Consider the following 23,445-nt stretch of genomic DNA (forward strand, 5'->3'; position numbering starts at 1 on the left):
CAATAAACCTTATCCTGTCTTGGCACGTACCAAAGGAAACTAGTGGTTTAGGAGGGAAATCTGCTCATTTAATTGCTAGCTGACTTCTGCAATCCATTTCCATACTCAAGTTTCAGTTAAATTCAGAATGTAACTGGATCAGACATGATTATGGTAGCTCTAGCTCAAAACAAAAGATAAAGGGAGGTGGAATTTGGGGAAAGTTTGGAAAGTTAGTTCAAGTTGAGAGGTTTACGACCTTTTGAATGTACATTGGAGCAACATATTTGGATATATAATATCAGGTGCAGTTTTTATTTTCCCATTCGTGAATGTGACTTTATATCATGAAATAGATAGCATTATCAGAGATTAGAGGATCACTGGTATTACATTAACATTTATTTGCCGCAAATAGTTCCTATCTTAAATCATTAAAATTTCAAATTGTCTGTTTGGAGGAAGAAGGTATTAGCTCTGTGTTGAAGCATAAGAGTCAACAACCTTCTGGCTACTAACAGTAAAACTTCTCTTTTTAAATACAGTTAACACTCTGTAACACCTAAAGAAAAGTTAAAGAAGGAGAACTAAGTTTGAGGGGAAATTGTTTAATCCATGTACTTAGGTGACGGTTAATCCATTGTTGACAAAAACTAAATACCTGCATATTATCATACAACTGTTCATGCACCATGATGTTCTCTTGTGTTAGGCAGGGACCTCAAGAGTCATATCAGGTCATGTTGACATTAGCTGTGCTACAGTTATACTGTCAACAAACTCTGCCAGGTTAACAGTTATGCTACCAAAACATCAAAACAATAGTGGTTCGTGTGATTAGAAGGGTCAATAGGATTGAAATTATGCAAGGAAAGGATCCAGTTTGTGGTGTAGTATTGAAGATGGACCGAGTGTGTTAATATTTTATTAGAATCGGCACTGAATGTGAGCTGGAAGAGGATGAGAACTTACTTGAGGCTCCCCCCCCCCCTCAATCTCAGAATATTCTAGTGTTTGGAACATTGAGGTGACAGATACAAAACAAACACCAGGTGAAACAAAATCTCTTAAAAAATTAAAATTATAGTTAGTTTTGACATTTTCCCCATTAGACAGGAAATGTATTCAAGATTTATCCTCTGAAATACAAAGTAACTGCTCTCTGTCTATATATATATATATATATATATATATATATATGTATATTTATATTTATAGACATATACATGAAACTCTTTGCCGCCCTCTCCTCTCCTTCCCTACCATTAACCTTCATCAGCATTGCATGGCTTATTCAGTATCTGAATCAAGTTAATAAACCCATCAGTTTTGAATAGAGAGGGTATGTATCTCTCATTCCATACGTACGTACGTACGGGAGTGGAGTGTTGTGACATTTCCCCCCAGTGTGCTCGGGTAGGGATACATCAATCCCCCTCTGCCACGCTCCGGCTCTGCCTCGCCTTTGTTGGAGGGAGCTGAAAAGGTATTTTACATTAAACATGAATAGAGAATGAGCAGTGGTGAATAAAGAGTTGAGGGTTATTAGTGGGGGGTTCTTAAAGCAAGAAGGGGGCATGGATGCACCCCTGTTTCGCCCTTGGCTATGTTTCTGCCTGCTACCGGTTGGCGAAGCGACAGTATGAAGCCAAATGAAGCTGGGAGCTTATGAAAAGATGGGAAGAAGCATCGGAGTGTGGCCGTGAACCGACATTGAATTATGTGGGGCAGATGTGAGCCTAGGTCATTGATCTGATGAAGTTAATGTTAGGAGGATGGGAGGTTAGGAAAGAAGTTTCACATGCACTTCCCGTCAGTGTTCAAATCCATGTTACATTATGAGTTCTGTACTGAAGAAAATACTGATGCATGTATTTGTCTGTCAGTATTGCTTCAAATTTGTGTTCCATTTTAGTTCTGGACTATACAATATGCCATTCTTACATGAGCCTGTCAGTGTTCACGTTTGTGTTTCCGTTTTGCTTCTGAACAAGTAATCTGTACTTCATATAGAAGAAACATCTGATATTACTTACTTTTCACCATTCAACTTTGTGTTCTCTTTTTTTGCTTCTCAATACGTTCATGTGACTTTCAGACTGATGATTTTACCAAAATATATAGCATCTTCTCCATGTTAAATCAATGCAATTAAATTAAATTCATATTATTTTCACATTTTAATGAAAAAACAATCGCAATGACAACATATAATTGAAAGAGAAAATAGAAAGTATGAAACACAAACAAATTCAAATATGGTGGGATTTGCAAAGGCCACGGGCATATCAATGGCAAACGCCATTCCCAGAAACAGGAAATGATTATTATTTTATAGTATATGAAACAATGAAAAACCTCATTCAAAATATAATTGTAAAAGGCACAAGGACTACAGTAGTTATCAAATGGGATTCAAAACATAAATGACAAAAAATATATCAGTTGTAGGAATCATGATGTCAGTTGTAATATAAAAATATGTTTCAAAGGGATTGGGTATCCTTGCCTCAGATTCTGAAACAAAATCTTGGATTTAGCTCATGCTGCAATCATAATTATAAACCTTTAGGTCAATCAGGAATTCCTTGACTTTTAGAAGCTGATCGCCTAACAGTTTTATAACACTACAGTCTATTGGGGAAAGTGAGTATGGTAAAACCGGTCACTCAAAGATTTTTTTTCTTTTGTGAGGTACTTCATGATCATTTTGAAGTGCAACTTTTGTAGGGCTTCAATATTACACCACATCACAGACACTGATAACACATAGGGCCATGCATCTCAGATTTTAACATTGTTAAACAATGCCTTTAATATCTGACTATTTTTTAAAAACTTTTCAATTGAAAAACAAAAATCAATCTTCCACTTTGGAGGTACTTGCAATGATGAACCTAATGGTTCTCTCAAAATCATTGAGGGATGTGAGTATGACATGTACGTGTATGCTTCGTTAGGCCATATGACACCAAGCATCATGTGAGATTGGTCAGCTAGAAACTAAGAATGGGACAAGTATTATCTATATTCTAAATTACTCCTGACACACAGGCACTTCCAAGGTAGTTTCATGATTGTAAGCCTCTTGTATGAAGTGAACTGGAATGCATTAGTTTCCTTTTGCATAGTATATTTTGATTTGATGGTTTTAAATGTTTTTCAATTGTAATTCCTCTTAAATTAGTGACAAGTTGGTTACATCGTACATCTATGTTGTACCAGGTAAAGACGAAAATTATAGAGGAGAAGTTAGGAGGAAGAAAAAATTGAAGAAAGACAGAGATATAGACAAAAGAGATGGTGATAACAGAAAGAAAAAAAAGATAGAGAAAGAGCAAGAGGGAGATGGGAAGAGAAATATAGAATTGGATTAATAAAGAAAGGAAGATGCAGGTTTTGTGCGTGTACAAAAAGAAATATACAAGGATGAAGATATAAAGAGGATGATAGAAAGATGAAGATAACAAGAGGAAGGTAGTGAGAGAAAAAAAGATACAGCAGAAGACAGTGGGAAAAGCATGAAGAAAGAAAAAGAAATAAAAGATATGACATATGGAGAAATGGAGAAAGAGAGAGAGGTGGGTGGGTGGGGGAAAGGGCGAGGGGAGATTGTGATAGGAAGGGGAGGGGTAGAAAGAGGGTGAGGGGAGAGGGAGAAAGAGAGAGAGAGAAAACGGGGGAGGGGGGCATTAGCAAGAGAATGAGCAAACAAGCAAGAAATAACAACAGGCCTACATTTAATTATTTTGGAAAACTAGATTCCAATCCATGATAAATGATGCATGTGCATGTCCCAACCTAAAGAGGGTGCTATTGCCTCTGTATTGGAAACTCCAAATATATAGTTACTTTTATTTGGTCTCTGAATTTATTTGTGGATTTTTCTTTTTGAAGTGCTATCTTCTTTCATAAAAGGTTCACAAGGGGTTGAATATTGTTATAATCACAGATGATGATATAACATGAAACAAGAATATGTATTGTGTCCAGGCTTGATTGTGTCTTTTAATTGATTTTAATATTTATATATATTTTTAACAAAGAATATTTTCATATTATGCAGTAATTGGTAGAAATATGTTTTCATAAGGCACACTTCACATCGTAGCCTGTTTGTGTGACATATCAAGTTGACCATTGTTTTTGTAAGGTGCATAATATATGGTAGGGATTCAACCTTTTCTTGTAATGACATTTAGTCCGTTGATAGTCGCTTGTTTTGAACGTGCACGAGTGATTAATCCTAAGGCCGTATTATGAAAAAACAATTACCGGTGCTGGTAATGAAACGTACATGACAACTAAACATCAAAGGCCGGCATTGTTGCTGTGTTTATTAGGCTCTCTTGCGTTGCCATGAGCTAGGTCGAACAGTCATGATTGCCCTTCAGGTTTACAAGGTCGATAGTGAATTGGTAATTGATATTTAAATGCAACAAGTGTCAAATTATGGTGGTATAATTAATGACGAGCGGGAAGGCGCCAAAGCTTGATTTTGCAATGGTTTTGAACCAGTCCCTGAACTGGTATTTCTTAGCATCCGTGTATGAATTTCTCCTTGTTTCGTCATGTTTTTTATGGTCAACTGAAATAGCTTCATTTTTATTCATATGTAGGTTCTGCATGTACGTGGAAGACACTAATAATACTAATAGAATTTGTAGAGAAAGTAAAAGTTGAACAATTATTCTTTTCAATGGTTTTATTACTAGACGTAGGTCAGGGCTAGGTGGTGTACAAAGTACATGCTAATCAGTTGAAACAGAGATCTACCGGAAGAGACTTAACAGCTTGTGTAGAAGATTTTATCTCGTAATTTGGGTAATTTTTTTTGAAAGCGCCATTTAAGGTGTGGAATAAGATTTTGTTACTACAACATAAAAACATATTGATAGAACCGACAAATTAGTGATTTCAGAAGGTTGCTGATAATAACATCTGGATTCTGGATAGCGATTAGCCTTTACACAAGCCTGGAAAGCTTTCCTATTAAGTGAAAGTAAATTATGAACTGTTTATTGTTAGTCACCCTAAATTTGTTTTTTTGTCTTCAAAATCTTAGTACCAGCTCTCTCGTTTTATCCCCCTCTCTTTCTGTTAGCAATAGGTTGTGGGCGGTATTAAATGCTTCAGGATATTCTAAAAACTGACTTTTACATATGCATATATTGCTGGGATGTTGATGGATTGCAAGACATTAACAAATTAAAAAATTGAAGGAGAGAGAGAGAGAGATAAAGATATCAACAATATGTACACGTATGTATGATATAGTCATATAGCAAGAAGAAACAAAAGCTGTAAAGGGGGGAAAACGGATGGGAGCAAATTAGAGAGATGGACAGATAGTTGAGTGATATTTGCGAAAGATAGAAGACATTATTCTGTACATCATTGAAATGAACGCTGGATGAAAGGTCAATTAAATGATTTTGGATATGGCAAGTGGAGGTTACATCCATGGTTCAATTACACTCCAAGAGACATTTGATAACAGAGACATGAATTAATAATGATCAACCTCTAGACAGGTATTCATGGCTTTAATACCAAGAATAAAACCTTCACTCTCTTGAGTAATAGGCCTGAATTCACAATGGAGGTTTAATTAAATTTATGATCTAAACTGTAGTTTTAAACCTCTCATATGGAGTAGAATAAGCTTATAAATGCAGTAAGTGTACGTTTCTCGATCATCGGACATAAGGACATGCTGCATGTGCTATACTTGTGGAGATTTAAGTCATTGGTAAGATAAAAATGGTAATAATAAATCTGGATGTATATGGCGATTAATACAGAATACCATCTCTAAGTGCTTGACAGATAGTATTATTACCCCGATCATGGGATTCATTCACGCACACAATGTGTACCTCCTTCATGAGTTTTGGCAATAATGAACAGCAATTATACATCATTAAGATTCAGAATGCCTATTGCAGCATCCTGGTGTCTTGAAGTGAGACTATCCCCATGTGCGCTTTGCATCCATAACTTAAAGTACAGAGTGGGTCAATGGCCTGGCTAATAAATTGGGAGCCGACGGGGCTGCTCTGCTAGCTGCAGCACCGCTCGCTATTCATCAGTTCCACTCTCTGACCCCGAGCCCGAGCCTGTCCCCGCAAACGTACCGACTGTGACACGCGATCCGAACGGACGGGCTCGGGCGGACGGGCGGGAGGGGAATCCACTGTTTTATAGAGACGGGGAAAGAGAGAAAGAGTGGGAGGGCAGGCGGGTGAGATAACAATGGCTGGTTTGCCATTGCCTGCCTGCCTGTCTGTAGAGTTCATTTGTATTTGGGGGAAAGGCGCTTTGATTGTGTGGCCAGAGAAAGTAGGCTTAGCTCTCAACTCTGCTGAACATGTTAGATTCTGATTTGATTTCTCTAACTATGCATTGTCAAAATCATTTTGATTCATGAAATATGTCATTTCCTTGTTCCCATATATGTGATAATCTGTATCCATATGTGGTGAGGATGACAGTGTAGTGCAATTAAACCACTCAATCACAAAGCTGCAGTTATTGTATTTATTTCTAACTGCTACATTTTCTAAGTGTTTTGATAAAGATCCTAGATCATAATAATGTGAAGTTATGTTTAGATTTCTTTTAAGGTTGAAAAGATATCTACACCTGTAGTATATTTTGTATGTATTTTCAGAATGGAAATTTGGGTTATGAGTTGATCTTTATTCATGCAGAGTTGCCTGGGTTAAAGGGTTCACAATTTATAAAATAACCTTAAAGAGAATGATCCCCCCCACTAATTTACCTGAATTTCCTGAAATTTTAATTGTAGCATTATTTATAGCATAATATCATATTGGTCTGTACTTTTTGTGTTGCAATATATATCAGTTTTTCCAGCATTATTTTCTCATTTCATGTTATATACAGATTGAGAAATAATAATGGTTGTACAAATGTATTTTTCATGACTTACAGAATCTTCGATATTGAAAAATATATACTGGTGCACCTGTATAATTGAAGTGAGAGAACTAAAATAACCCATTGGTATGAGAGATAGATACTGATAAACAGGACCCATGCCTTGTAGAATATTGCCCTACATTATTTAAACAATATACACATACATCTGTTCTTGTTTATGTCATTTCAGTTATAAAAAAATGAATAATAAATTGATAAATTATCAATCATTATTTCCAAGCACATCCCATACAAACATAGGTTTACAACAAAGAATCTTTGCTTTGTCAAATTTTATTTAAATTTTCATATTCCTCCCCCATTTTTCCCCTTTCATTTTCTCCACAGATTGAACTGGAACTGGTCAATCATACCAAGAAGAAAAGGCTGTTACAGGAGTCTAATCTCCACATGTAACACAGCTGTTTTAGTTCTTCAATATCCAGGTGAGTTCAGGATGGCTTTCCTTTTCTTTCATGTATTGCAAAGAAAGAAATAATTTGCTGTTATTACACAAACATACTTTCACTGCAAATACTCAACATTGCATAGCATTGCCTGTTGGTTGAGATGGAGATGACTTATTTAGGGGAAATCACTGTAGTGGATCTTGAAAAACTGGAATGTCATGACTAATTTAATGTAAAAAGTGATAACAAATTTAATAATTGAATTAACAGAAAGTGAATAAATATTGCTTGTCTACCAACAGCATGATAAAGAAGATTGCGCAAGTGTGCACCATGAATTTTCTAAACATTTAGCCGGAAACATTGCCATATTGAAAACAAATTACATTAACTCCCTCTTTGGGCTGCTATTTCTCAGTTTTTAATGCTTTAATACATTTTTTCTCTCTAAAAAACGGTAAAGAAAAAAAAAAAGGGCAATACAACATTTTTTTTTTTAGGCCTTAAAATGATGAACTTGAAAATTCATAACATGTTATGTGAATTCCATAAATAGCAGTAATATGTACACCCAGACCTTTTTTTCGTTTGAGAAAGGGCAATGTGGTACATGGGGAATCCAATGATGTTGATTGTTAGAGATGACCTGTCACATCAACTAGGCCCTTGCTACCCAAAGGCCACGTTTGATCTTTAAATAAAAACTGATGTTAGGAGGAAATCAAACTTGACTTTTCTTCCTCTTCTTCACACCCTTTAGTAAAAACCACATGCCTTTAAGCATTAGTTGTGATGACCAGGTTAAACATTAGTTTATCTTCCGTGAATGTATATTTAGATTTTGAATGCCTCATTGGAGCGTCTAGTATTGGTAGCTTGGTCAAGTGTAGATGATTTCTTGTAATCATGCATGACCTATAAGCTTCCTTTGTAGTACACTTATTACTTGAAGCACAACATGTGCCTTTTATACAATTGATATTGCCAGTTTGTAGCCAGAAGGGCGTTTATTTTTATTTTTTTAACTCATTTAAATTTACATAAAGTTAACACCCTTTAGGCTGTGGTGTATCTGCCTTTGGTATTGAAATGGGGTTCATTGTGTATAAATTTGTTGGCTGATCAGTGGAAAGTTCTGAACTTCTTAGTTTATCGTAACAAACACCAGCATTTAAATTACACTTTCAAAAACAAAACATGGAAAAAAAGGGCACAAATGATTGACAGACGACTAACTTTTCCATTGTAAGCATTGTTTTTGTTTTCTGGACTGTGGCTAATCCGTTTTTCCAAATAATAAAAAGGAAGAGAGGATGTTTGGATGTGACTTCCAAAAGCAATGAGTCCTGAAGAACCCATTGTTTGGTTTTTTGAGACTAGACCTCAACAGAGTTCAGTTGATAACAAGAGATAATGCGACAGCATCTGGTAATAATTTTTTGTTATTATTTGGCTTTATCTATGTCATTATCTGAAAGTTCAAAATCACATCCCTCAAATCAATTTTATAATCTTAGGCCCTTTGCACACTATACGATCCAATTTTCAACAAAAAAAAGGCAATTCAATTAGATATGGAAATCAAAACAAGCACCATTTTCCTGATTTAGGTTCTAAAAATGATAAGAATACCAACAATCAGATTTTGGATGAATTATCTCTTCTAGTCTTCAAATCGTAGATAATCACACAACCTGTGTGACGACACTATGATTCTGAGTCAATTGGTTTTTTCCTTCTTCTCCTAGGAAGCTTGTAATTCTTTGAAATTTACCGGTAGATATTATTTACCATTAAAATTTTGCATGTTTGAATGTTTATATCAAATGATATTGTAAATTCTTTCAAAATCGGAACTTAGTCAGATCTTATAGTGTGCGGTGAGATTTTCAGATTTAGATTTTGATACATGTACATAGGGAGAGATAATAAAGAGTGAAATTTTGCTCGCGTATGTCATTCATTGTCATTCAAAAAGATAACAATTCTATTTCTGCTCAGTTAGGATTAAACGAAGCAAAACATAACCCTTGATTGACATAAATTTTTGTTTCAAAATTTTTGAATAAATATTTGCCAAGGCGGAGAAGTTGTGGGTTACAATCCGGAGAAAATGAACAAAGAAACAATATTTACACTTCTATAGATACTTTACATTACAACTACATGTAGGTGTGTCGATGTGAAAATTTTTCATAATCGTGCTTGAAATTAGTTCTATCTGTCGCCATTGACCACAAAATCATAAAGCTTGAAATATACATGTACAATTATTTGTTAGACTATAAAATAGCTGTCAAATCTGTTCTGATAAGCCGGATCAATATTTGTGTTAGCATGATCAACTAATCATTTCAGGCCATTTATTCTGTGTTGTGATATCAACTTTGAAGGGATGATCTATCTTGAGTACTCAGTGAATGCGAGACAATGTTATCAATCCAAGGAAGAGTTCTCCTTCAATGGTATTAGGGGTACAATGTTCCCTTCTTTTGATGAGCTACAGACCATTCTCATAATCGTCAAAGATCACTGATTTTGTGAGCTTAGAAAATTGTCTATTTCAGGCCAAAAATCTTTCTCAGGGCACACCACATTGATTTGGTTCAATATAGATGATAGTGAATGCAAAGCGATAGAATGATTTTTTTATGACAATGGGAGTGTTTGAAATTCTGATCTATTTCTTATATATTCCATGGAATAATTAAAAGACAAGAAAATCACCACAAATTCTCTGTAGAATCTTGTGTTGTTGTTGAAAACACAGTCCTAGATAAATTTATAGTTATAAATCTTGTACTGAACTTAATCCATCATGTAATATTGAATGGGCAAACAAAGGAGAAAAAATGGTATAAAAATAAAGAAAGTATTTAGCATTAAAAATAAAGAAAGTATTTAGCATTAAAAATAAAGAAAGTATTTAGCATTAAAAAGGACTCAAGAAGAACAAATTGTAATTTCATTTAAGTCAAACCAGCATCTTTATACAAAATTTTAATGATAGTTTTTGGTATAAGCTGAAAATTAAATATTCTTTTATTTAAAAGATTTCAGATAGTAGAGAGACACGATATGAGCAAAATGCTGGTATATAAACTTGGACCTTGCCCTTATTTATTTACACATTTTCTTTTGTTGTTGTTGAGAAATTTATAAATTCAGACATCGAATGAACTATAGTGTTCTGATGATCAGCAATACAAGATGTAATTTTAGAACAGGAAGGATAGTATAGACCCTTATAGACCTGGGGCATATCCAAGAGTTTGGAAAAGAGCGGGCACGATATTCAGACAAAATTATGAAATAGATAATAAAATGAAGAGGTAATAGAAAAATGAAATAGAAGGTTTTGTGAGTTGCTTTCTTCTTTGATTTTCTGTTGATCAATAACAATAACAGTAACAAAGAAAAGACAAAACTAGAACAAAAATAAAACAACAGCAAAAGCAATGACAATGATGATGTTGAAACAGCTCTTGGGTTATTACATTTGTCTACGTGTAAAATTCCCAAGACCCACGGCCTCCGTATTGGGTATTGCTCGTGTTTGGAATGGTATAAAAATTCAAAGCGAGTAAAAATGGGTAGTTATTGTTGGCGAAAGGCAGGGGTTCAGGTGAAGTATGCGGGGTCAGAGAGTTTGCACCATTTATGTGGGATTTGAAACGGCCATACCGGGTTACTTTTCAGGAAAGACCTTTGTATTTTTAGGGGAAAGTGTTGTATTTAGTAGTTTATGGTAGGTGTTCTACAGGACTTTTCTTGTTTTCATGTTTAGCACAACTGTATCAAATGGTCTAATATTAATGTCTGCTAGTGATTCACAGACAAAAAGCACTTTCAATTCTTATTATTAATCTGCAGAAATAGGGTAGTCACAAAAATTAGACTGGGCAAGTGAAAGAAAACCCAATATCCATACAGAATACAACAACACAAAAATATGAAGAAAACAAACATTATGCTCACTAAATCGTTGCATGGAATACTGATAACAGGTTGAATTAGCACCTCCTACTAGTGAGCTTTAGCTATATGTTAGAATTTGCTTTGTTAGCAGTAATTCACAATTTACATCCCATTAGAGTAGATGGGGGCAAATGGCATCCATCTCTAACCTAGTCTTAAACATACATTCTACTACTACAAGGCATTGATTTGATGTTAGCGTCTCCTTGCCCGTAAGTTGTCATTTGGAAAGACTACCCTCCCATTTTGTCATTACTCGCAGGCTTCACATACGAGCGGCGCCAGATTGCCGTATCTTCTTTGTTCCTATGCAGATGGGTGTTACTGAGCTAAAGGCCATTGACCAGCATTAGTTACATAGAGTAGATGTGGGAAGTACACACTTTTCCTATCCATGTTGGAAGTTGTTGCATTCTTTAGTCCATAAAAAAAGAAATAATGCAGAAAGAAGATCACAAAAAACATAAATATTAGGTCTATGTAGCTTTTTAATGAATTTATCTTATTTTTTTCTTCTTCTAGATATCCATAGGCTGTGAGAAAACCATTCATACTGGCAAGATTTGCTATTTGATAACTAAAGCATTCACTTACCATTTTGTTATTAAACAACTTAAAGAGTTGTTTATATTTTTAGGTTATGTTATTGCTGTAACACAGAATGTAAATGATGTGATTTTTCCGGGGGGGGGGGGGGGGGGGGGGGGGTTTGTCGGTCGGTGGAGCAAAGGAAATATTGAGAAATTACAATTGTGTTCTTATTCTTTTAATTTCTCTTTGATGGGGAAGAATGCACACAAACAGGCCAGACTTGCTTTTTTCTTCAATTTCTTTCAATTTTGATAACCTCAAAATATTTCAAATTGTATTTGCATGACAACCTACCAACACAGAGATTAACAAAGTCTGAATTGTAGACTATCAAAAAATTTCAAGAATATTGACTAATTCATGAGCTAAGTGACATTCCATGTATTATTTGTCATGATGAGTCGTTTGGTGTCAAAGCTTCATTTCCCCTCTTTTTTCAAGATGTTATTCCTTTTTAAATTGAATTCCAGGATTTATTTGCCGTAAGGAAATTTCTAAAACATATCTCTGGGGATTCACTAGTTGTAATGTGAAATAAATTGATAGACATTCTCCAAAACATTTTGAAGCAAATTGCAGCTTTGATCAAAATGAGCCTTTTTGTCCTGGCTTTGTGATAGTTTGTGGGGCTTTGTCTCGACAAAAAGCATGTTTAAGATTCTGGTCCTATTTCATTTCAGAAACATTCTATTCCTTCCCTGTTCTGTGAAGAAACATAAGATATGACAAAGACAGAGCTTTGATGTTTATTCATATTATATATGTTTTTATCTTGACATTTCTTACTTTCCATCCTTTCCTAACCATTGTATTGTTCTGTAATCCATACATTGTGTTACATTTTATGTTTGTTTATAAATGTGCAGAGCGCCATTGGGAACAGTGTTCTAATTGGTGACTAGAGGCTCACTGGGGTAAAGACAAATATGAGTAAAGAAATCAATAAATAATAACATGGTATAGACTGCAGTTGGATTCCTGCAAAATGCACAGATTGTTCTTGAAAACTAATCACGTCAGTGTGTGAGTGACCTCCCGATCCATGTTCTCTGAACATGCATACTAATGTGATGTTTCTGGACGTGATGAAGTGGCACTTCTCCTCGCGTAGGCAGCTGCAGATTAATGTTTCCATATGGCAGGCCATTGACCCGATGATGCTAAAAAAAATCTCAGAATAGTGCATTGTTGCTCCCGTGTGTGTTTCGTTTTGTTTGGATGCGAGAGACGGGGAAACATGACTAGCAGCTGGGCATTAATGTTGCAAGCTTTTTGTGGATATGTCCCTTATAGGGAAACAGCTGCCCTAAACCATACAGAATTTCCTCTTTTTTTGATGGAGAAAGATGGAGGATGCAAAGAAGTATGCTCGCTTTTGTCACGGCCCGTCAAAATAGACCTAGCAAAATTATTTCAGAGGATTTGTTGTGATTTGTATAAAATGGTGATCTCTTTTTTTTTCTTGTACCATGGCATTCTTTGTACTTATACCATCACACACAGCAGTACTTAAACAAATGATTGTTAACAAGAATTGGTGTATACAATTGGTGTATTCAAGTGCTGCCGTGAATCAAAATCAATCACAAACAATAAAAGAAATCAAGAATTTACAAGAAGATTGTAGTGGTCTATTTTCTGAAAAATCACATTTTTTCTTGGGACCAAATTTTAGCAGTGGGTGACCTTTTATTCTTATTTCTTATCAGAAAAAAAATGATGGGAAGAGAGAATGAGGGGGAGGAGTGAAAGAGGAGGAGCGAGAGAGAGGTAGAGATATGTAGAGGGAGAGGGAGAGAGATAAAGAGTGGGGGAGGGAGAGAGATAAAGAGTGGGGGAGGGAAAGAGTGATATAAATAGGAGGAAGAAAAAAAGAGAGAAGAAGATGAAGGAGGAGGAGGAGAAGAAGGAGCAGAAGAAGAGAAAGAGAGAGGAAGGAAGTGGGAGAAGGAACGGAAAACAGTTTAGATGTTATTGACCTCTGTATAAAAGGCACTGCTTTTTTTTTTGAGGAGGTGATCCCGGAGGGATGGCGTGTGCCTTATGCATTATGCAAAGAAACAGTGAATCACGCGGGCATGCTGTTAGAATCGGTTATTGATGAGGATTATAACAGTGTCCCGCTATCCAAAGAAGGATATTTCATCAAAAATTATAGTTCTTTCTTTCTTTACTCTCCTCCCACACCCCCATGGTTGGTAAAAAGTCATCTTTGTAATCTATCAGTTTAAGGCTTGCTGAAGAAAGGTATTTCATCAGTTATTAATAGATTCAGTTTTTATGCCGTTTCTCCTTATTCCCCCTCTCCCCATTTCTCTCCTCTTTTTCTCTATTTCTCCCTCTCCCTCCCCTTCATTTTGTTGTGGGTAAATGCTTCCGTTTTTTCCTTTGCTTTTAAGAATCAAGAAGAGCAATAGGAATATCTTCTGATCAGTCATACAGTACTTGAAATATAGATTCAGTTTTTATGCTGTTTCCCCTTATTCCCCCTTATTCCCCTTATTCCCCCTCTCCCTCCCCTTTCATTTTGTTTTGGGTAAATGCATCTGTTTTTTTCCTTTGATTTAAAGAATAAAGAAGAGCAATAGGAATATCTTCTGATTAGTCATATATATTACTTGAAATAACTGACAGATCAAGTTGAATATTATGTGAATCAATTTTGCCTCGTTTGTTTATTTTTTCCTCGTTTGTTTATTTTTTCAACGATTCTTTCCCTCACGTGACAATAGACATTTTATGACTTATTCATATTTTTAGCTATGGTATCATTTTAAGGAAAGTGGGAGGTATTTTTTTCTCTTGTGTTTGCTTTTTTTGTAGCCTGCTTGATATTATTCCATATTATGTGCATTTCCAAAGCAATTGATTTTGGCTCTGTTGTTAACATATTTGTAACAGAAAGGATAGAGGAAACATAAAACTAGCTCAGAATAATCGATTTAAAAGAAGAAGAGAATACAATAGCAGAATTTAGAAAATAGAGACTTGATATTCTAAAGCCAAAAGATAGAATTTTACTGAGTTGAGTCAAAGCAATAATATTGATGAAATAGAGATATTAATGTATTTGAATAGTAGGCAAGGGAGATGAATGAAGTATGATATCAATGTGTCTTAATTAAATCCTTGTTTATTCCGGACCGGAAGTGGATTCTGTGAATGTTATCCACACTACTGGATGCAGACGGGAAGAATTATCCCGGTGTTATCTTGCTTTTTAAGAAATATATTCCAGTCACTTTACATGTTGTATTTCTTTAATAAAAGTATTGAAACCTCCAATTAAACAGATATCAAATGAGTTAATTGATTATTTATTGTATTACAATGAAATTTTAAAACTAAATACTTTTAGAAAGTCAAATTTGGCACGTCTTAATCGGCACGTTAATGTAAGGACAGAAACCTGGAGAAAAGATAACTATAGAAACCATTGAAACCAATGCGCAAAGCAGATGTGATGCGGTCTTGCTGCTTTGAGTATGAACATGGGCAGGATCTGGGGAGCGCATCTATTGGTCAGGACTTAATCCGGATTCAATTTGCCTTGGGCAGTGAATATAAAAGCAGCATCACTGTAGCGTGGTGAAGATAGTAGATTGTAACACTGCAATTTTTATAATTTTATTATTCGTCTGGAATGAGCAACTTTGACAACATGTCGAGATGAAATGAAAATGTCAGAAGCCTGTCAACAGAAATATGAAGAGATTGATGTATGTTAAGGGACAGTTTCGTGATGGTAGGTGTGATTTTGATGGAATTATTTAGTTCTTGGCATGTAGGAGGAATGAGAATGCAAAGCAGAAGGAAGTAGAAATAGATCAAACATTTAGCGGGTATACATATAAAGAAAAAATATTGGCCATAAACCAGAAAGTCAGAGGTTTTCTTGAAGGTTTATTCACAATTAAATTACTTGGTTAGTTATCAGACTATCAGTAGCTGCTGCACGTATATGAACCTCCATGCTCTGTTACCATCATGGGCAAGAGGGCTGTGAAATTTGTTGTCTTTGTGCCAGGAGGTTGCCTAGCACGATCCCGTCCCCCGTGTATCCAGCCATAGGAAACGGGTTGACTATCGAGACGTTCTTGGAAGATGGCCACGGTCATAACCTTTGAAACGGGGTAGGGACCAAAGGCAGGATTGCAGAGAGTCGAGAGGGCTTTGGTTTGATTGCAATGGATGTATTAATAGATGGAGAAGAAAATTGGGTCCTTGGACTCGGTGCCAAATCAGAATGCGCACATTGCTTCAAGAAGTGATTCAGAATTGCATTTTTTCATGTTTGTGAATTAACTTGCAAATCGATCAAGGTTAAGGGGTTAAGGGCAGGTACAAGGTTAAGGGCAGGTACGAGGTTTGCCATTGATGCAAATATCTCCTGCAATTGCACGTTTATCTGACAATTATGTGAACCATGAATGGAAGCCAAGTTAATCTTTATGTTCACCTCACAGTTTCACCTCACAGTTTTTGTTTGCACCTTGATTCTGTGTATTTGAGTTCTGGTTTCTCAAACTGGTGAGTGGGAGTATGACACGTGTAACATGTGTAAGCAGAAAAATATAAACGGGAGCGGTGAGTGGTTAGGCCTGGGAAAGCTCTCAAATAGCTATGGCCAATTAAAACAGGCTCTGTGAAAATTATTTAAAAAGGTAAATCTTAAGTTTGGTGTAGAACAGACCTAAAGAAATCTACCACAATTATTTTTCCCCCTCTGGGTTGACATTTTGATGCGGTAAATGTTTGGTATGTCTATACTTTCTCCATGTGAATCGTGACGTAGATGAGATGAGAGCTAACAAAATGGGAGAAGGGAAAGAAGAAAGACGGTCAAAGACAAGAGAAAGCATAAAGATGTGGTAGAATATATATATATATATACATCAACATGTAGAGTGGTGCAATTGATTTAGTTATTCTTTCACTGAAATCCTGACCTAGTATTTGTCAAATAAGTGATGAACACGACAGAAGCCAATTGTCTTGCACCCCAAGTTAATGTGTTTGCAACCAGCATGTTACACCATGCACAGCAGCAGACACTACTCACGTAGGCCCTCATCGGAACCTTCTGATAAGATGCAATCAAGGGGAGTTATAACTACTTTGTTTTAGCACAGCTCCCTCTGCTGCTGAGTCTAATCAGTTTACCTGTAGCGTGCACTTCTCTCGTCCTTAAGGGCTCGTTCACACGATGCAGAAAAAAATGTGACTGTTTACCTTGGCGTTTTTCTACATGGTTTTATGTAAAATTAATTGCAAGTGTGAATGCAAAAAGGTCCTATGCATACACGCCATTTGTATTTAAAGATGAAGTTGAGTTCTGGTCATGCGATTGCATTGTGAAAGAAACAGTGTGGAACCGACCAGAAAAGGTTGATCATCTAGCATATAAGAATTTGTGTGTATTGCAAGGTTCTGGAATCATCAAAATGATAAGAAATTTGGCCAAGTCTTGGTAAAGTTACAAACACTTGCACAGAAAGATGTATATGGGACTACACGAACACGTGGCGTAAAAAGCCGGCCCCCCGATTTTTACGATGTTACATGCATATTTAGAATATGAAGGCATTTTAAGATCCATGCTTTTCAGGGAACATGTCTTAACTGATGTGCTTCCACACTTGCATAATAAGAATGAGTAATGCTCACAAATTATTTTTCACCTCTTCCCAGAACTCAACCTTCTCTTTAATACAAGATGCAAAAAGATGAAGCCTGTGTCACTTTATAGAAAAAAATAATAGACTGCCTACGTCATATGTGAAAGACCCTCGCTTTGGCTTTATGAACGTTTCCACACCTGAGCTGTGGAACGTGTTGGAATTCCTCCGAACCTGGGCTACCTACCAGGATCCCGGAATGGAGCCGTCCCTGCACGGCAGAGTGAGAAACATCATGTCACACGTCATCCACGCTGTCCGTCTCATCAGTGTTCAGGGATCCTAATTGATGTGACAGTGTTTACATCACCACAAATGCCATAGCTACTGTAGGATCCCGGCCCATCAAAGTCACAAGCCTGTATCTAGAGGATGCTGTTTGAGCATTGTTACGGTTTATATAGATACCTGCGTCTGGTTAGATATTTCTCTGCGGTCTCTATCTTATACTGAACAAACCCGAGACATGACACAATTCACAATCCCAACCCTAACCCTGAGCCTAAAACCTTGTTGTAACCTTTACCCTACATATCAACAAAAGATTGGTCTGCGCAAATGTCCAGGTTGTATTGCATATATTCTGTCTGTAAACTTATGGTCAAATTGTATCTTCATCGAGGGTTGTTGACTTAAAGAAGTCATTGAGAGGAGTCAGAGCACAGACCCTGACTGATCTGAAGAAACTGGAAGTGATCGATGCTGTTCCTTCATTTTTTCTCTCAACCCCAAAATATAAAGATGCACTACGTATTGCGTATTAATAAGAGATTGGACGGTCCAAACAATATTCACTCTGATCTTACACAAATATTTTTGTTTGTTGGACATAGCCTCAGAGGTATTGAAGCAATCCAATAAAAAGGGTGATGTCATAAGACACCAGTCTTAGATCAGACTTTTTAGGGCAATTGTCATCTTTGAGGAATTTTTTCATCCATTGATTTGTTGTCGGTTGATAAAAGAAATGTAATAGAATTTCATGGATGGGGTTGAAGGACGTGGCTCCAAGAGAACACAAAAGGAAAGGATGAATGATGTTCTGTAATTTCATCTCTGCTTGCCCTCCCCTGATGCCGTTCTGTCCAGTATGCGGCAGCTTTTTGTCTTGGTATGGATGAATTCCAAGTCGATTCCCAACAATTTAGCTTTCTTTTCTTTTCTCTTGTTTCTTCATATGCCTATCCGTTTATCCTCATTCTTCCTTTTTTGTTGCTTGATATTTCAAGTTTCATAAATCAAAACAATTTAGGATATTTATTCTGTTCAATACCATTCAGTATTCAATCATTTCAATTCCTGTACATATGCACTGAAGTTATGTTTCAATGTCAAAGTACATAACTTAGATTCATTTGAAGTAATATGCTTTAAATATGCACTTGACTTGTTTTAGCATGACCTCTAGTGGTAGGGCTGTTATGTGTAATGTACAGAATCATATCGGAAGGAAGGAAATAACATCTGTTTCTCATATTAGCTATGTCAATACCGCTTCAAGGGGTTGCACTTTTATCAGGCTTGGTTTGTACGTGCTCTCTGTTTTTGCCAAAAAACCTGAATCAGATATATTAAAACTAATTTAGATTTTTTAACTGAATTGCTTTGCAAAACATGTCATGTTAGCAGAAGGAGCTAGGGCATGTCCTTGATATATGGAAACCATTGGAAAATTAAAAATAAATCCTATGGATGTAAAACAAAGAAAGGATGAAAGTATACTGGTATTGTCAGAGATACTTACCACCTGTATACTTTGTATTCCAGGAACAAACATCTACCTGTCTATAGGAGGTGGTGCAAATCTTTGTTGCATTTTTCTAGTTAAAAAAAATATGATATAGCATGACTCTAGTTCCTAGCAAGCAATTATTTTAGAACAGCATTTAAAGAGCTTCGTTCTTAAAAAGCACCCTGCAAGAGAGCATTGTTTTAGTGTTGGAATGACTCATGTTTAACCTCTATACTGCTTTGTATTGTGATTGAGAAAATATTATTCCAGGAAGGCCTACTTATTGCATCAATATACTAAGAATATAAATTTGACACCTGGATGAACTTGCATTTGTTATACCCTGACTTTTAAAGGTTCAAGATTAATTTGCTCCATTTTCTTTTACATGGATCTACTTGTGATGGTCATAATAAACACTTCCAAATGTTTTTATGAGAATATGTGTACTTTTGAAAACACATATTAAGTGTGATTCTTAAAGTGTTGCCCAGCCAATGATAGAGTTCTTTCGATCTTGAATTAGTGATTTAATATTATTGGTGTATATAGAGTTGTAATTTTGTTCAAGTGTTAATTTTCATTCTAGGTTGTTTTCACATGATCAAGTCTCAGAATGAAATAATTATGAAATAAACGAAATTATAAATAATGGATTAGAAAATGTTATTTGCTATCCTGTAACCATCTCTCCCATTATTATGAAGTATTGAGTTCATTGCTAAATTTCCTACCAAATATTGTCCTCCTCGATAACTTCAACTCACCACACCTCCAATGAGCAGGGATATATCTTTCTGTCACCCAGGAGTTCATTTTCAGGTCTCGGTTACATCTCTCTACCTCCAAGTCCATCTGTTAATTGGAAGTTGAGCCAGTTTTATCTATGACTTGATTGTGGGTCATCCTTCCTAGAAGCTAAAGTTGAATTCCTCAAATTGTTCAATCATTGAATACATCCTCCTACCCCTCCTCATCCTCATCAGTTTTCTGGTCTTAGTTTTATCCCGCCCCTCATCTGCAGTAAACCAGGATTGTCCAAGTTGTGGACATTGAGGGGCACTTAGTTTAAATCATTGGATATGTCCACCCCTTCTCATCATCATCAAATTTGGTCCTAATTGTACCCCCCCCCCCTCATTTACAATAAACCAAAGGTTTTCCAAGTTGTGGACATTGAGGGGCGCTTTAAATCTTTATGCATGTCCACCCCTTCTCATCACCGTCAGATTTGGTCCTCGTTTTCTAGGATTTTCCTAGCTGCATCCTAGTTTCAGAAATTGAGGGCATTTTAAATATGCCCTTCCTTGGGGTTAGTGCAATAATAATTACACCAGCATTGTCAGATACCCATTTGATATACACATGGGTTAAGAGGGACAAATGTGGGTAAAACTCTTTGTCTGAGGATGTAAGCAAGCACAGAGCAAGGATGAGGATCGAACCCTGAACCTCAAACCCTGAACCTCTGGGATGAGAGTCAGAGTTTTCACCACTATACCACAGTGCTCCTACGATTGGGATTGAAATTTAGCTAGAACACCCTACCTGGTATCATCCTTGCCCCTTCACCTTCTTTTTATTCCAGGCCAGTCACTGCATCACTTATCACCTGTCGTTGTGTAATAATATAGGTCAAGCCTTATCCCTGCTAAAGACTCTAGTGAATGAAGGAGATATCCTCATCAATCCCCATCTCGCATCTCGAGTCTAGGAACCGGAGATTCAGCCCGCATCCCTCATCTCCACCCTCCTCCTCCCAAGTCCCATTATCTACCTTTATATTTGTCTTTCCTGGCTGAGGGTAACGAATTGAAGTACCTGGTATTTGCTCTAGGATGGGTGGTGATGAATGATGAATTATTGTAACCTGATTAGTTAGTGCAGTCTTAAACATCCTCCATTTCATTACCATGACCACCTCAACTGTCATCACTTCTATCATGATTATTAAATACCTTTTCATTTTATTCTAAGTCATCACTTCATCATCAATGTTGTTATTAATACAATCAGTGTACTCACATTTTGTCGTGAACTGCATCATTACTACAACAATCATCAATATCAATAATATCATTGATTATATACCTCACTTAAGTAATCCAGCCATCTGATTGGTCGAAATTGCATTCATAAACTTCAACTGTTCCTGTAAAATTCCCGGTAACCATGCATAAAACATTTAATATTTTTAATAACCATGGTTATTAAAAAAATAGGTCAGCCTCCATGGTTACCCCATAGGTTTACATGTTAAAAAATGGTTTGAGCGATCGAGGATACCGTATGTGTGCGAAGGATTGGTCGGTAATTTCAATACAATTGAATCTCGATCGATCTTACCGACAATTTTATCTTGCATTGTTGACATGAAGACGAAAATAAACTTCCAAAAACAAAAAAACAACATCTGCCGATAGATCTTGATCTAAGTTCGTGCCAATATGCATTGCAAAAGTAAAAGAAGGGTGCTTTTGCGAAGCATTCATCACGCCGAAGCCGGTTTCAATCCATTTTAATGTATATATTGTACAAAACTGCCAAGCATGTGAACAGCGCGCGGTGGCCGAGTGGTGTAAGGCGTTGGTGTAAGATTCATCTCTCATGGTACGCAAGAGTTCGACTCTCACCTTCGTCAAAAAAAAAAGTATTTTTTATTTTTTATTTTTTAGTCTATTTTTTTTTGGCATATAAAAGTATTAATGACTGCTTTAATATTCGAGAAATAGTTGTTTTTATACGCTCTCGGGAAGGTTACAATTGGGCTATTCCCCTCGGCACGCCTCGGGTAATAGCACAATTCTAACCTTCCCTTGAGCGTATAAAAACAACTATTTCTCTCAAAGCAGTCATTAATACTATACTATAATATTTCTGGCCATCAGGAATATTTCTACCACTATTCCTGCTGTTACTAACATCAAAGTCACTTTAATCACAATCACCTTTTTATATGGTAGCCGAAAAGGTACTTTGCTAATTTTTAATTTTTCATCAGGAACATTGAGAGTTCTTTGAATAATGAAGATGTTTTAAAAACTTTTAATTGCTAGCCCAAGTGGTGAATAGGTAATTTTCATTTTGTAATAAAATGTATTAGGAGGTTTTTCCAAATCATTCTAATAATTTAGGCATATAAATATATAACATCTTCTATTGGTATTTGTTAAATAACTATTTTCTCCTTCATAAAGTAAAGTTTCTTTGCTTCTGCAATGATCATCTATGAGCTTGGAAACTTTAATGCGAACTGTATGAAGTTAGCTCTCCCCCCCCCTTTAAAAAATGCTTGTCTTTAAGAATAGCTCATCTGTGAATTCAATTCTTCATGACATTTTATCATTGATCTATTTCCTACTGTGTCATTCACATTGATGTAATTTGATCATGTCAAATTTTCCATTTAGCCTACCGTTCAGACAATCTATATTTTGTTGATATGAAGGAAAGGCACGTGGTAGCATGTGGAAGAATTTGATATGGCTATCTCATAGTCATTGGAGAAAATTGCAGTCTTTAATAGTGAAAGATGATTATCTTATTGGTTTATTTAATCCAAATTGATTTCCTATTTTGGTTCATGTACCCCCAAAGTTGCCACATTGGAATCAGAACCTGCTGAAATCCACTTGATTTGGTTATTTCCTATTTCTTCTCAGCAAATGCAAACTTTTTGACCCGTTTTTGTTGTGAACTGCTGATTTGCAGGGCGTGAAATTATAAGTCACGTCTTCAAATTAAGACACTCCTTATCAGCCCATTGTCATGAAATTATCTGCTGATGGAAGACCTTTTTGTGCTGTTTGATTGAATAAATCATGCTCTGGATGGAAGTTAGACTAAAGTTCAAGCTGAAAGAGGCCCGGAGGAAAAGAGGGGCCGGCTTGGCACGGTGACAAGGAGTGTGTTCAAATCATTTGCCGGGATACAGTGACCTTAACCAGGCACTATATTTGCATAGGAAATATTTCTTTCTCTTGCATTTGGATCAGAAAATGTTGGATTGCATTGCAGCTTTCCTACCTCACTTGACCAGAAAGTGAGCTTGAAATTAGATCTGCCATGTGCACATTTAAATTATTTTATGTTATAAAACTGGATATTAAAAGCATTCACATGAGGAATTGTG

General features: G+C 36.1%; 1 long non-coding RNA gene across 1 annotated transcript in view; it reads left to right on the forward strand.

The window, feature by feature from the left end:
* Nucleotides 1-23,445, forward strand: part of LOC105445990 — an 81,641-nt gene that overhangs the window by 50,108 nt on the left and 8,088 nt on the right. The window contains exon 4 of the long non-coding RNA XR_973582.2: nucleotides 7,273-7,370. This is a non-coding gene — a long non-coding RNA (uncharacterized LOC105445990). The remainder of the gene's footprint in view (nucleotides 1-7,272; nucleotides 7,371-23,445) is intronic.

The sequence above is a fragment of the Strongylocentrotus purpuratus genome, unplaced genomic scaffold (genome assembly GCF_000002235.5).
Source record: "Strongylocentrotus purpuratus isolate Spur 01 unplaced genomic scaffold, Spur_5.0 spur5_scaffold_7, whole genome shotgun sequence".
Taxonomy (NCBI): Eukaryota; Metazoa; Echinodermata; class Echinoidea; order Camarodonta; family Strongylocentrotidae; genus Strongylocentrotus; species Strongylocentrotus purpuratus.